The 14,031-nt window shown below is 46.1% G+C and overlaps 1 long non-coding RNA gene across 1 annotated transcript; it reads left to right on the top strand.

Moving 5' to 3' along the window:
* The first annotated feature begins 249 nt into the window (after positions 1–249).
* Positions 250–13,060, top strand: LOC125754430 (uncharacterized). Its single transcript, XR_007408619.1, has 3 exons — positions 250–824; positions 11,539–11,624; positions 12,225–13,060. It is a non-coding gene; the product is annotated as an uncharacterized LOC125754430 (long non-coding RNA).
* Positions 13,061–14,031: the final 971 nt, after the last annotated feature.

The raw sequence follows: 14,031 nt of genomic DNA, 5'->3' as shown, positions 1-14,031 counted from the left end.
CTTTTAGGTACAGAGCATACCAGGATTCTCCTACGTACGCAAATAGTTCTCTGCTGCCACCACCACCACCACGACCACCCCACCCCCCCGCCACAACCACCACCACCACCACCCCCAGCCACGACCACCAGCACCACCACTATCACCATCACCACCACCACCACGATGACCACCACCACCACTATTACCATCACCACCACCATGACGACAACCACGACCACCACCACCACCACAAACCCCCCCACCATCATACCACCATCATTATTACTTCCACGACCACATAGCTATTGCATGATGCTGGTTATGTGCACTGGATCTGCCATCATAGTGCTTTGCAGAGCAAGAGTGACCTCTTTGCGTACCCATAAGGGTGGTGAAATTGCTTAGTGCAGCCTTTGCTTACCTGACTTTCCTATGATAAGACATGCCTCTTATTCTACTACGATAGAATATGGCTGCAGAAAGGGCTTTGCCTTGGATTAACATGCCTTGATTAAAGAAGCCACATAAGCTAATTCTAGAGGAAAACAATAATCTCTTCTCCTTTGGGTTACAAATCCTAACCACATACCTTGGGAGTTGTTCACTGGGAAGTAGGGCAGGGTATCCAGAAGAGTTGCACTATGGCTCTCACCCCTAAGGCCTCGGAAATTGTTACATGTCTCTCTAACAGAGTAATCTGATGAAGTGAGGTGGTTGGGGATGAGTCACCGCATGCTGCCGGGACTGGGGAAGAGTTCGTGAAGGTCGTGCTCATGCAACAGCCTTCCTGGAGCAGACCACGTGAATTGGAAGGCCGCTCTGTGACTTGGAGAGAGGGCCAGGTAAGGTCTCAGGGGCGTGGGACCAGGGCTTGGGAGCCTTGGGGTAGAGGTGGTTTGGGAGGGGAGCATGGCCACAGCAGTGGGAAGATGTCAGGGGTCCGGCCGTCCTGGGCCAGGCCTCTATAGGGTTTTGATTAAAACTTTAAAGGGTAAGTCTCAGCCCCAGCCACTTACACTGCTTTAAAGAGACAGGTTTGGGGAAGCCTGGACATCAGGACTCGGCACCTTCTCATACTGGAGGTGGAGGCTGAGCAGCCCCACTGACCTTCTGGGTCCTTCTTAAATTTCAGGACCGGAGGCTCACAGGGGTGACTTCCGAGGATAGCTTGCTTTCTTCCTTTCACGCCCACTAGATTTAGTGTTAGATTTAACCTCACTCGGAAAACGTGTTGTGAAATTTTTACTGGTCTTTTATATCAAAACGTTCTTAAAGAACAGAAAGTTGCTATACTGGACAAAAATGACACATATCCTTTTGCTTATTTTTTCGTTCACTCTCCGCTCTCATAATCTACATTTATTGAACGTGTATAGAAGACATCGTGCTGAGGGCATAAAATGGGTGGAGCATAATTTCTGCCTTCTGTGGAGGTTCCTGATGTTCACATCATATGATGTTATACTTGGAATACTTCCTGGTAGAAAAAAAAACCCATTGAGGTAGGTGCCCCATCACATCCACTTCATAACCTCAAATAGTGGATTCAGTTTAATTTTGCACCTGTGAGCCTCAAGGGGAAAGCAATGACCAAGCGTGTTGTTAAATAAAGCTTAACTGTTCTCTTAGTTGCAGTCATCATGTGCTCACCTTGAAGGCTAAGAGACTACAGAAGAACCCAGTGCTGAAGTTATTTGAGTTTTATCATTTTACTCCACTAATAAGTGATGCTTTTCCGAGAGGGAAAGAGGCGTAAGGCATTCAGTGGGATAGGTCATTTCAAGACTTTTTACTCAAAGGATTTTTATTTCACTATTAACAACCTCAGGTTATTCTCTGAAAGCTTTCTTTAGGAGAGACCATGTTGAACCTCAGAATGTATTTTAAATGCCTTAATCACTGTAATAAAAAAAAGATAAACACTGTGGCCGTTTTCATAAATTTCAATGTGCATTTTATGTCTTTGCTGCAGAAGAAAGTCAAAAGAAAAAAACGAACTCTAGGACTTTGGCATAGTTCATCTAGAATTTATTTTTTTATTTTTTATTTTTTTTAAGATTCTATTTATTTATTTATTCATGAGAGACACACAGAGAGAGGCAGAGACACAGGCAGAGGGAGAAGCAGGCTCCCTGTGGGCAGCCCGATGTGGGACTCGATCCCGGGACCCTGGGATCACGTCCTGGGCCGAAGGCGGCGCTAAACCACTGAGCCCCCCAGGCGTCCCTATTTTGTTTTTTTGCTCTCTTTACAGTTAGGGCTATATTTACCATTTGGGGACTGGGTAAATGCAGCAACAATGACTTTGGCAAAAACTTTTTATTTTTATTTTTTAAAGAAACTGAGAATTTTGGAGCATTTCCAAAGCATTACACTAAGGAACCTTTAATTGGTAGCAGTAAAGTTTTGTTTAAGCTTAGCCATTTGCTATGTTATGTTTGTCTGAAAAAAATTGCCAAGCCCGTGGCTGCCAGAGAGCATACAACACACACTGTAAGTCAGATCTGAAGCTCAGTGTGGCATCTTGAAACAAAACGGTGACCTAGGGCAATTTTCAAGTCAATGTCACATTTTATGCGTCTGGGAAATATTTAGCGTGGGTTGTTGTCGAGTCTTCTCCTTTAGATTGCCACATTAATTCGACCGTCCTGGAGAGCCTGACCCTGAGGTGTTTCTAGTTAGTTCGCTGTAAAGCAAATGGATTTAGAATTCATTGGTGGATAGTCACAAATTGGAAGAGCCCTATAAATTAAAGTCTGAAAATCTTATTTTTTAGAATACAGTGGAATGCCTTCCCAAGGAGTTGTATTTTGCTCACATTTAATCCAGTTTCAAAGCCTCCTACCTTCTTATCGAGCCGGGCTGTGCAGATAAAGGCTCTGGGGGGACCCTGGCTATGGTTAATGGCACGATGGCAAGTGTAGACGGTCTTGTCTTCCTAGAGTCCCTAATAATGAGACACGGCATCTAATTCTAACCTTATGGTGCTTCATTGGTTGAATGAGGGCCATGTAATCAGAGTTCGAAAGAGGGGAAAGAGGTGGTGTTGATAAATCTCTGATGAAACTGGTGCAGAAGGCGACTCCCCTCTCCCTCCTCCTGCAAACTGATTTGGAGCCCAGAGGTTTTCTCTGCATGCCTCGATGATCTGTTTTCTCCTTCCTCTCCGTTCCCCTAAATTATCATTATCAACAAAACAATTAATACGTACTTCTGATCTAATAGAGTGCTTTAAGTTACATAAATCTAACTGGATTTTCTTAACATTGAAAATAGGATTAAAAAGCCCCAACACTGCCACCAACCAGACACGTCAAATTTCTACTATATTCAAACTGACCCTTTGTTCTTCATTAGTCAAATTTGTTTGTTAATATATAGATTCAACCATAGGGACCAGTAATTTATTTTCTGTTTTCTAAGGCCGTAAGACATAGGCATAACATTGATCTAAAAATAAAATTGAGCCTATAGATATGGGTATACGTGTGTGTGTGTGTGTGTGTGTGTGTGTGTGTGTGTGTGTGTAATGAGGGGGAGAGAAGGGGGAGAAGGAAGGAAGGGAGAGGGGAAGAGGGAGACTTAACCTTCCAGGTGGTGAGGGACCAATATTTGAAGGTCCCAAGGTGGAGATGTTGTGCTTTCTACGGAATATTTGCAAATGTAAATAATTTCCAGACTGCATCTCCTCTTAAGGACAGAGGAATACATTTGGAAGATTCTAATTTCAGTTTTCTTCTCCGCTCCTCCTCTGTTGTCCCCTGTGTTAGTTTGAAAGTGTTATTGGTAGTGGTTCCCCGAGGCACTTTGAAGGACTTGCTTAACCTATACAATCTAATGTTAATAATTAGACAATCAGGGATGCTTGGCTGGGGAGGGAGGGCTCAGTGGTTGAGCGGCTGCGTTGGGCTCAGGTCATGACCCCGGGGTCCTGGGGTCGAGTCCCCCATCGGGCTCCCTGCATGGAGCCTGCTTCTCCCTCTGCCTGTGGCTCTGCCTCTCTCTCTTTCTCTCTGGGTCTCTCATGAATAAATAAATAAAGTCTTTAAAAAAAATTAAAGAATCAAATAATCCTTCCAAGCAATAAAGGATCACCACACCTTTTGGAATTACATGCTACTATTACCCAGTACGTAGGTACCTGTGTGTGGACATTCTTTAAAAAAATAAAAGGAGGGATCCCTGGGTGGCGCAGCGGTTTGGCGCCTGCCTTTGGCCCAGGGCGCGATCCTGGAGACCGGGGATCGAGTCCCACGTCAGGCTACCGGTGCATGGAGCCTGCTTCTCCCTCTGCCTATGTCTCTGCCTCTCTCTCTCTCTCTGTGTGACTATCATAAATAAATGAAAAAAAAAAATAAAAGGAAATCGGGGCAGACCCATTAAGGGTTCAACAGATGTAAATTTTAAAAACAATTTACGTACTAATTAATGTTGGAACTGTACAGGAATTTTTATCCACAAGGCCTCCGCATTTTGTAGCCATTCCCCATCACGGGACAACATATTTATGTCCTGACTCGAGCCTTGGTTCAGAGGCTCCTGCGAACGTACTCAGAATTCATGACTTTTATCAATGAAGAGTTGCAAAAAAAATAAGCAGGAGCATCTTGGCGACAGCACATGATACCCTGGTGGGACAAGTGGTAAGTTGCAAGCGGGGTGCACAGCGGCTCGGGGGTTTCATGGATCTTGCCTCAGAGACTTCTACTGTTTTATGGCTTTAGCTACACACTACAGTGCAGATCAGATTCCTGAACAGGACCCATAGGATAAAAAGGTACAACAGGATTTTAGCCTTAGAGAAACACACAGTGTGCTAAAAGCACCTTCAACCCCCGGTTTTCTGGGGAGGGGGCAGGGTTATTTAGCACACCATCTGTTCCATCTTATATTTACGTCATGCTTAGTCTCCAGGGCATTTCTGTTCATAGGTGGGCAAAGAAGAGGCAATACGAGAGAGAAATTGGTGGGAGGGCCTTGGCAAACATGAGAAAAATAAAAATGGCGAGAGTTGAAGGATTGCTAAATAGTGTATTTATCATCTGTGACCTATTTATTCTCTATGATCCTACTTACAAAATTACACAGTCGTATTGACAAGAGTGGTGCACATCTTTTTGGAATCGAATCCTTTTTCGTGGTGTATCGCTGAGGCCTCCCTCAGCTGAGGCAGGGCTCGTTACCATCCGTGTTCCAGGGGAACCGGATTCCAGCGGCACACAGTTGTCCCGGAGGCCCATCGGGTGAAGTTGGGCTGTTGGTAAATCTTGAAGGAGTCCAATCAACAAAGCCCTCTCTTACCAGCGCTGGGCCACCCCTCGAAAGACCACCTGGGACGCCAGGGGCAGTGGAAGGGCTCCCAGGGAGAGAGGGGAAGCCTGAAGTACTCTTTGCTCGAATTCACAGGTCAGAAAAATTGCCCCTTGTCCAGAATCCTCCCAAGGTCTTCCATCCTGGGGAGAAGAGTGCACATCACCTCCTATCTGTTGAAATATCTCCTGGTTTCTCTACCAGCATCAAGTTTGTCCCCAGCATCCTACCAGCCTGTTCCTTTGCTCTTCCCTTCATTCTCTTTCCCTTCCCGGGGTCAGGGGGTGCTTGCATGCTGTATCGATCACGGGTAGCCATCAAACATTATTTTCTGCATTTTCTTCTAATAACTTATCTCCATCAATGCATCCTAGCCTTAGGAATATAATATCAATATTAGTTATACCCATTTAAGATGCAAGAATGGGAACATGTATTTTATATACCTTGAGATCTATATGTGACTATGACACAGATCTTAATGATCTATATCCAGGAAAGAAAAATTAATTTTGTACTTTGGTTGAAAACACGGAGTTTGTGAACACCTAAGGAACATTACATTTCTTAAAACTATGGAATAAGTTTATTTATATACAGAACCTACACATTTGTTTCCCTAGAGGGTACAATAAAAACAATTGATTGGCTGTCTATTTGGGTAATTTTTTTCTTTCTCAAATGTGACTGAATTCTGTTCTGTGTAGTTTTTTTTTTTTTTTAAGATTTTATTTATTTATTCATGAGAGACACAGAGAGAGAGGCAGAGACACAGGCAGAGGGAGAAGCACGCTCCCTGCGGGGAGCCCGATGTGGGACTCGATCCCAGGACCCCAGGGTCACGCCCTGGGCTGAAGGCAGACGCTCAACCCCTGAGCCACCCAGGTGCCCCTGTAAAGTAGTTTCTTGATTGCCTTTTCTTCCTTTGTTATAGTCTTACTATGAATTAAGTGTTACAGTTTTGTGGTTTTCTGTTTGGTTCTTCTTGAATACTTTAGGGAAAACCTTAGCTCTTGTGAACTGCATTCTTCAGAGAAAAACAAGTCCTAAAACAAAATGCATAGCAGATGGAAAGCCCTGCAAAGTTCCCCACCTCCTCTTTCACTATGGATGGTATCTGTAACACCGGGCGGCCCACCCCGAGTTAGTGATGCGGTGCTGGGTGACAGAGAGCTCCTTGTGGCTTGCACAAAGCTGGCAATTCAGGTCTTACAGATACTTCTGTGAACATTTTTTATATCTAGATGAGAAAATGCAATTTCCTGCAAAAAAAAAAAAAAAGCAAAAACAAAAAATAAAAAACCAAAAAACCATGTCCATGGATATTGTAGGGGAAGAAACAAAAATAAAAAGAATATAGGGACCTGTAAGTTGGTGAAATGAAACATTAAATGCCACCTGCCAGACAAATAATCATTTCAATTGTATACACTTAGGGTACTAAGTGTGACTAAATAAATATATACACCAGCATCACAATATGTCAGTGAAATGTAAGCAGTTTTTCAAAAGCTGTTTATATGCACTATCAAAAATGCCAAATTAACCATTTTTCTACCTGCCATTTCTTCCTAAACTTCACCTCCCAGGGCCTCCGTCTTCCACGTTAAGCGTAGGGCCTGACTGAATATGAAATGGCGATCTGTGACCTGGTTTGCAGGTGGACCTGGTTTGCAGGTGGAGTCGTCTACACTCTTGGAAGAGAAACATGTTCTCTCTTTCAATTATAACTTAATTTTTAAGGGAACAAATTCAGGAATTTATCAACTTCTACCTTGAACATTCTTTCGATCTAATGTAATTCTTTCTTGCTGTAGCATCATGTTGTAACCTGGTCCTTCCTTCCTCAGTTAAGACACAGGGCTGACCATTTACAGTTCTTTCCATTTTGTACAGAAAAAAAAAATGATCAGAATGCCAATTTTATGATGGCCATGACTTTGTTTATTGTGCTGCTTATTCCACCTAAAACTATCTGGAGCTTACAAGGCCGGCCGTAAGTGTTGAATGAATGAACGGGCCAATGTTCTTCTCCAGAACAACACTATTCTTTTAAGCTTTCTCCAGAGATTACATCCCATTCCTGCCCCTCAAAGAAGATGCTTCATGTTTCCCACCAATAGTTTGGTGCTATTGGACCCAGATTTCTGGACCTTAACCGCTATGTTCTCGTGTTAATCACCATCCTTATCATAATAAAAAAAATGAAAGCATTTATACTGTTTATAAAACTGTAAGTGGGAGCCCATGGACTCTCCTCTCCAAGGCCTTCTTGAAGACCTATAAACTGTTTTCAATTTTTTGTTTTTCGTTTTTTTGAAGATTTTATTTATTTGACAGAGAGAGAGAGAGAGAGAGAGAGAAAGAGCACGAGTAGAGGGAGGGCAGAGGGAGAGGGAGAAGCAGGCTCCCCGCTGAGTAGGGAGCCCCTTGTGAGGCTGGATCCCGGGACCCTGAGATCATGACGTGGGCTGAAGGCAGACGCTTAACCCACTGAGCCGCCCAGGTGCCCCTAAACTGCCCCTAAACTATTTTTGTTTAAAGCAGATTATATTATGCTTACCAATTAGAATCACTTAAGTTTCAAAACCGACGAGGAAGAAGAGCCAAGAAAAGAGGCACTCTGTCTTATTCTTAAAAGATATTTAAAGAATTCAAAATGTTTCTGTTTGGCCATTACTAGTGATGAACTTGCATCAAGACAGGAGGTAGATTTAGAGAAATTCTGTGCTTAGAAAGTATCTGGACGGCCTCTGATCTTCCCTTGTGTTGCTGCTTTCATAATTTCACCAGGTCTTTTTTTTTTTTTTTTTTTCCACCAGGTCTTTATCTTTGACCAGCCAGCAGGAAGGATGGCTGATTCTTTGTCCCCATGTAATCAATCTTCTAACCTCAGATAGAATAATGGAGCAATGCTAACTCCATATAGCATTTCCCCTAATTCTCTCAGGGAAACACTCCACACACCGTGCTGCCTTTCAGAGGACGTGGAACAAGGGAAAGGAGTGCTTTCCCAGACCTACGTGCAGAGTCCTAGCCAATCCTAAACTTCATCAGGTCAACCAATAAATAGGAGAGCCGGGGATCCCTGGGTGGCTCAGAGGTTTAGCGCCTGCCTTCAGCCCAGGGCGTGATCCTGGAGACCTGGGATCGAGTCCCACATTGGGCTCCCTGCATGGAGCCTGCTTCTCTCTCTCTATAATAAATAAATAAAATCTTTAATAGAAAAATAAATAGGAGAGCCTCTCACTTCTCTGTTACTTTAATAACGTACAGGATCAGACTGACAGCTGGGATTGAGGATCAAAATAAATATTACTTATAATTACTTATGAATTATAATTATTAAATATTTTTGAAATAGGCTTAGAACTGATTTCTTTTAAAAAATATTTTATTTATTTATTCATGAGAATACACAGAGAGGAGAGAGAGACACACACACAGGCAGAGGGAGAAGCAGGCTCCATGCAGGGACCCTGATGTGGGACTCGATCCCGGGTCCCCAGGATCATGCGCTGGGCTGAAGGCAGCGCTAACCGCTGAGCCACCCGGGCTGCCCCAGAACTGATTTCTTATAAAGGTTATAAGTAAAAACAAATTTTTATCTAGATGGAAGGTATAGAAGAGAGAGAATTATAGAATAATTATAGAATAATTCTCCCCTAGAATGATTCCAGAGACTGTCATGTATCATAATGTAAGGAATGGGTTTAACCGGATGTTTTTCCTTTGGGCCCAAAAAATCTTTTGCTATTGTGCTCAGTTAATAATATCGCATTAATAACATATCACGTCATACATTCAGGGTAGGATCTGAGAATTATCATCTTCCCGTCTTGCCTTATTATTTCTGAGAGATTGCTCAAGGAAGACAGGCTTTACAAGACAAATGTCCTGAGATAAAACCCATCTTGGTGTTAAGGTCTTCACTACTTACCATCAGATGGAATCAGGTTATCAAGAGAATCAGTGGAATGGAGTTAAGAATCCAGGCAGACCCTTAATGTCCATGTTCACTTGATTTTTTTTAATTTACTTAAAAACATTTATTTAAATCACACATTAAAGTAACAAAGACACAGAAATGACACAGTCAATAAAGTTGGATTCCAAAGCTTGATAGAAGCGCGAACTCTTCTCACAGTAGCCTTCCAGCTGTTCTCTCTTTAAATCTCAGGCCGAATTCGTAGGTTTTCAGGATGGTTTGGAAGTTACCTAGGTAAGTTGGTGGGGACAGGTGACTTGGGGATCCGACTCCTCCGCCAGCTTGCCCCGTCTAGGTGTTCACTTGATTTTTGACAGAGGTGTCAAAACAAGAAATGGGGTAGGAAAAATCTTCTCTACAAACGGTGCTGAGACAACGAGATAGGCACATGCAAAAGAAGGGAGTCGGACCCCTTCCTCACACTCTGCACGAAAACTAGCTAAAAATGGATCTTGGCCCTAAATACAAGAGCTGAACCTATGACATTTTTAGAAGAAAGTGGAAGAGTAAATCTTCGTGACCTTGGGTCACTCAAAGCCCGCTTAGATATAACACAAAGAGGGAACAGAAAAAAAAAAAAGATAAATTGAACCTCATCAATATTAAAACCTTTCTGTGCTTCAAAGAACACTATTGAGCAAATGGAAAGACAAACCGTAGGATGAGAAAAGATATTTGTAAATGATATATCTATCTGATAAGGGGCTGGTGTCTAGATTATATAAAGAACTGCTACGACTCAAGAACAAATCATCAATGACAAACAACCCAATTAAAAAATGCAAAGGGTCTGAATCAAGATCTCCTCCAAGATGATTAGTTAAGCAGCAAATCGGCACTTGAAGAGATGCTCACTGTGACTAGTTGTTAAGAAAATATGCACCCAAACCACAGAGATGTCCTCTTACCCGCCTAGGACGGCGATGATGGAAAAGACGTTGATAGTAAGTGTTTATGAGGAAGTGGAGAAATGAGAACCCCTTCCACATCGCTGGTGGGAATAGTGGTATTGCTACTTGGGACAGAGATTGGCAGTTCCTCAGAAGGTTTAACATAGGGTTATTATGTGGTCCAGCAAGTTCCCTCCTGAGTATGTACCCAACAGAAATGAAACACACGGGCGCCTGTGTGGCTCAGCGGTCGGGCCTCTGCCTTTGGCTCAGGGCCTGATCCTGGGGTCCCAGGATCAAGTCCCACTTCGGGCCTCCCTTCATGGAGCCTGCTTCTCCCTCTGCCTGGGTCTCTGCCTCTCTCTCTGTGTCTTTTATGGATAAATAAATACAATCTTTAAAAAAATATGTCCACCAAAAAAAATGTGTGCACAGATACTATGGCAGCATTATTCGTTGTAGCCCTAAAGTGGAAAAAACCCAAAAAATCCCAAACAGGTGCCCATTAGCTGATGGGTTTTTTTCCAGGTTCTGGCTACAATGTAGATGGACCTAAAACTTCGTAGGAGGGGAAAGCAGCCAGCCGCGGGAAGCTGTGCTGTACGGTCCCATTTGTGTGAGTTTGCATAAGTGTTAAATAGGCCAATGTGAAGAGAGGGAGCCGAGATTCGCTGCCATCTAGGGCTGAAGGGATTAAGGGGGAAACGAGGAGTGACTGCAAATGGGTATGGGTTTTGGGGGGAGGTGGGGGAAACGGTCTCAAATTGACGGTGGTGACTGCTCGGTGCCTGTGGGCGAGCCAAGGACCACACGGTTCTAGGCTCCGGAGGAGTGAGCTGTGTCCGTGAAAGCCACCTGGGGGATGGCATGCGGTGTAGTAGGTAGAGGGTTTTTTTTTTTTTTTTAAGATTTTATTTATTTATTCATGAGAGACACAGAGAGACAGAGAGGCAGAGACCCAGGCCGAGGGAGAAGCACGCCCCATGCAGGGACCCCGGGGTCATCCCCTGGGCTGAAGGCAGGTGCCCCACTGCTGAGCCCCGGGGTCCAGGTAGAGGGTTTCTGTTGCACCCAGCTCCCCCCCAGCTGCCCAGGCCGCCGTGCACCGTGGGCACCCCCACCCTGACATGACCTTTGCTTGCGTCTGGGGCCTTGGGAAAATGGGTGACCCGAGACCAAGCTTCCTCATTCGTGAAGTGGGAAGAGGGACGCTGCGGGCGGCCGCTGGGCCGGTCGGGGAGGTGGAGGCCCCAGCAGCGCCAGGCCGAGCCAGGGCCCGCGGGCAAGCCCTTGTCGCCCGTCACCGAGTGGCCCACGTCCAGAGCCATCCTCTGGCGCTCTCTGAATTCCAGCTCTTTCTGTCTCCAGCTTAGTGAATAAATGCGCTGAGAAAGGCGCCTGTGCTCGAGGAAGGAAAACAGATCGCCCAGGGACGAAGTTCGAAGTTCGGGCAGGTAAGGAAACAAGGTGGGGAGGAAGCGTAGCATGAGGTCTGCGTTTGCCTCCTGGAGGCCCAGTTCTGGACGAGAGACGTGCGGGGAAGGACTGGAAGGGAGGGTGGCAGCCAGAGGCCGGGAGGTGGTGGTGGGAAGGGCAGAGTAGCTGAGGCCCCTGTGACGGTCGGGGCATCAGTTAGAAAGGACGGGGGCTGGGGGGATGCACGGGCTGGTTTTTTTTTTTTTTTTTTTTAAGATTTTATTTATTTGTAGAGAGGAGGAGGGAGCACAAGCAGGGGGAAAGCAGACTCCCCACCGATCGGGGAGCTGAGGGGCTCGATCCTGGGGCAGCCGCTTCTCGGAGTGAGCCGCCTGCCAGGCGCCCTTAAGGCTGATTGATGCCCTGGTGGCAGGAAGGCGAGCAGGCCAGGATTCGCACAGGGGCCCAATCAGTTGCTTGGTGACATAGGACTATCCCCCCAGTGCCCCAAAGGTTCTGTTAACACTCGGAGGATGCGTGGGAAGATTTAGACCCCTAACCCGGCCTTGGTTATTCTTGAAATACCTCGCTGTGAGCCGAGGAGTCCTTCAGTAACCATTTCTGATATTCCGGTGTAGGCTCATTCTTCAAAACCGAGGAGACGATTTTAGACTTAAAAAAAAACAACAACAAAAAAACCCTCCCTCATTGGTTTCGAATTGATGCGTCTGCCACGCTGGCGGACTCACGCTCTCGCTATCTACCTGTTCTTGGCAGAGAACAATCCATCTCCCAGGGTAAGCCTGCGATGCACGACTCACGTGCGACACGTTACAGGTGACTGAGGACTCGCTGGGTTCTGGCCTCTTACTGACCGTTTTGCAGGATTCCTAGTACCGTGGGGATCCTTTTCAGGCTTCTCTGACTCGGTCTTGACCGTCGCAGTCAGTTGCTCAGTTGTTCAGTCACAGCTCAAGCCTAAAGTCCCTGTTGGGATGACGCGTGAGCCACCTGACTTCCCTTCGCCACCAGAGGGGCACCCGGGGAGTAAATCGAGACTTTAAAGATCCAAGAGGAAAGACGTAGCACAACGTGTAGGTCTGTCCCAGAGTAGGATGGCGGAGGGTTGGTCTAGCAATCATCTCTAAGTAAGTGTTGTCGAAGGGAGATTAGGAAAAAATTCGGGATCAGTTTCCCGCCGACGCCAGACAGAGGGAGCACTGGAGTCTGGAGTCCACTTGGATGTGTCCCACACCCCTCCTCCTGGACCCTCAAATCCTTTGGGGCTGTTTGGAAGGTTTGGATGATTTTAAGGGATTGTGAAAGCTGGATACCATCAGGTGTCATTATCCTACATACTTTCTATGGTGTCCCCAAACGTAACTTCCGACGGAGGCTGCCGTGTAAATAGGTCATTGAAGGAGCACCCGTTAACCGCCGTTGGCTGCATGATTCTGCACAAGTGATTTTTATCTCTGAGGGTTTTTTTTTTTTTTTTTTTTTTCCAGACTAAGCTAGGGAAGGCTGGGAGGTCAGAGGGGGAGGAACAGGTGGGCGGGCTAGACTGCGGAGGTTCCTTCCATTGCTAAGATACTATGGTTACGTCTGGAACTTCTTTGAAGCTGGATCTATTGTTCTTCTGCGGCGGTGGCAGTGGAGGGGTGCTAGTTTCCTTTAGCAAAGTCACTGGGGTCAGAGAGCCAGCTGATTTTATTGTCAGGGCTGGCCTTTGAAGGACCAGTAGGGAAATCTCATCCTCTTTTCCTCCCTCACCCCCCTTCAGAGTGTCCCTTAGCTGTCAGGCTGCTTTACTGAAATTTTGTTTCTAGATTCCTCCTAAGGAAACATAACTAGGAGATAAAATAATGAAATCTTCGTAGCTTGCAGAATTTGCTGAGGGCAAATCGGGGCCTCATATCTAAGTGCGAAGTGTGGTCCGGGGACAGCAATACCAGGTCACCTGGGAAGGTGTGGGAAATGCAAGTTCTTGGGCCCGGCCCAGACCTACTGCCGGACACTGGGCTGGGGCCCGGGCGTCGGGGCGTCAGAGGCCCTGCGGTCCTGCACTTCACCAGGTCACCGCCCTGATGTCCAGGTAGCTCGCAGGCGGCAGCTTTCATGGGATGGCTTGTGGAGGCCGGAAAGGTGACACGTTCCCAAAGGTGCACAGCACCTCGAGGGAGGCCCTGAAGGCCCCCCCATTTGGAGAGCCTGTTCCTGGAAGGCAAAGCCAACATCCGACCAGGACAGGCCCCGGGAGAGACCTAGGTCCCCAGGGAGCAATGGCCCTTGCGCTTCCCGCATGCCCTCTGCTAAGGAAGTGATGGCTTGAGTGGGGGAAGGGGCAGGGTTCAGGTGGCATCTCTGGCCCCTCTGCAGCTGCCAGAGCCCTGGGAGATGCCTCATTGCCTGGAGCCTCGCCTCTCGGTGTTTGCAACTAGCACC

Source organism: Canis lupus, chromosome 36, assembly GCF_003254725.2.
Source record: "Canis lupus dingo isolate Sandy chromosome 36, ASM325472v2, whole genome shotgun sequence".
Taxonomy (NCBI): Eukaryota; Metazoa; Chordata; class Mammalia; order Carnivora; family Canidae; genus Canis; species Canis lupus.
Note: the sequence above shows the minus strand (reverse complement) of the source record. Positions and strands in the feature narration are given on the sequence as shown.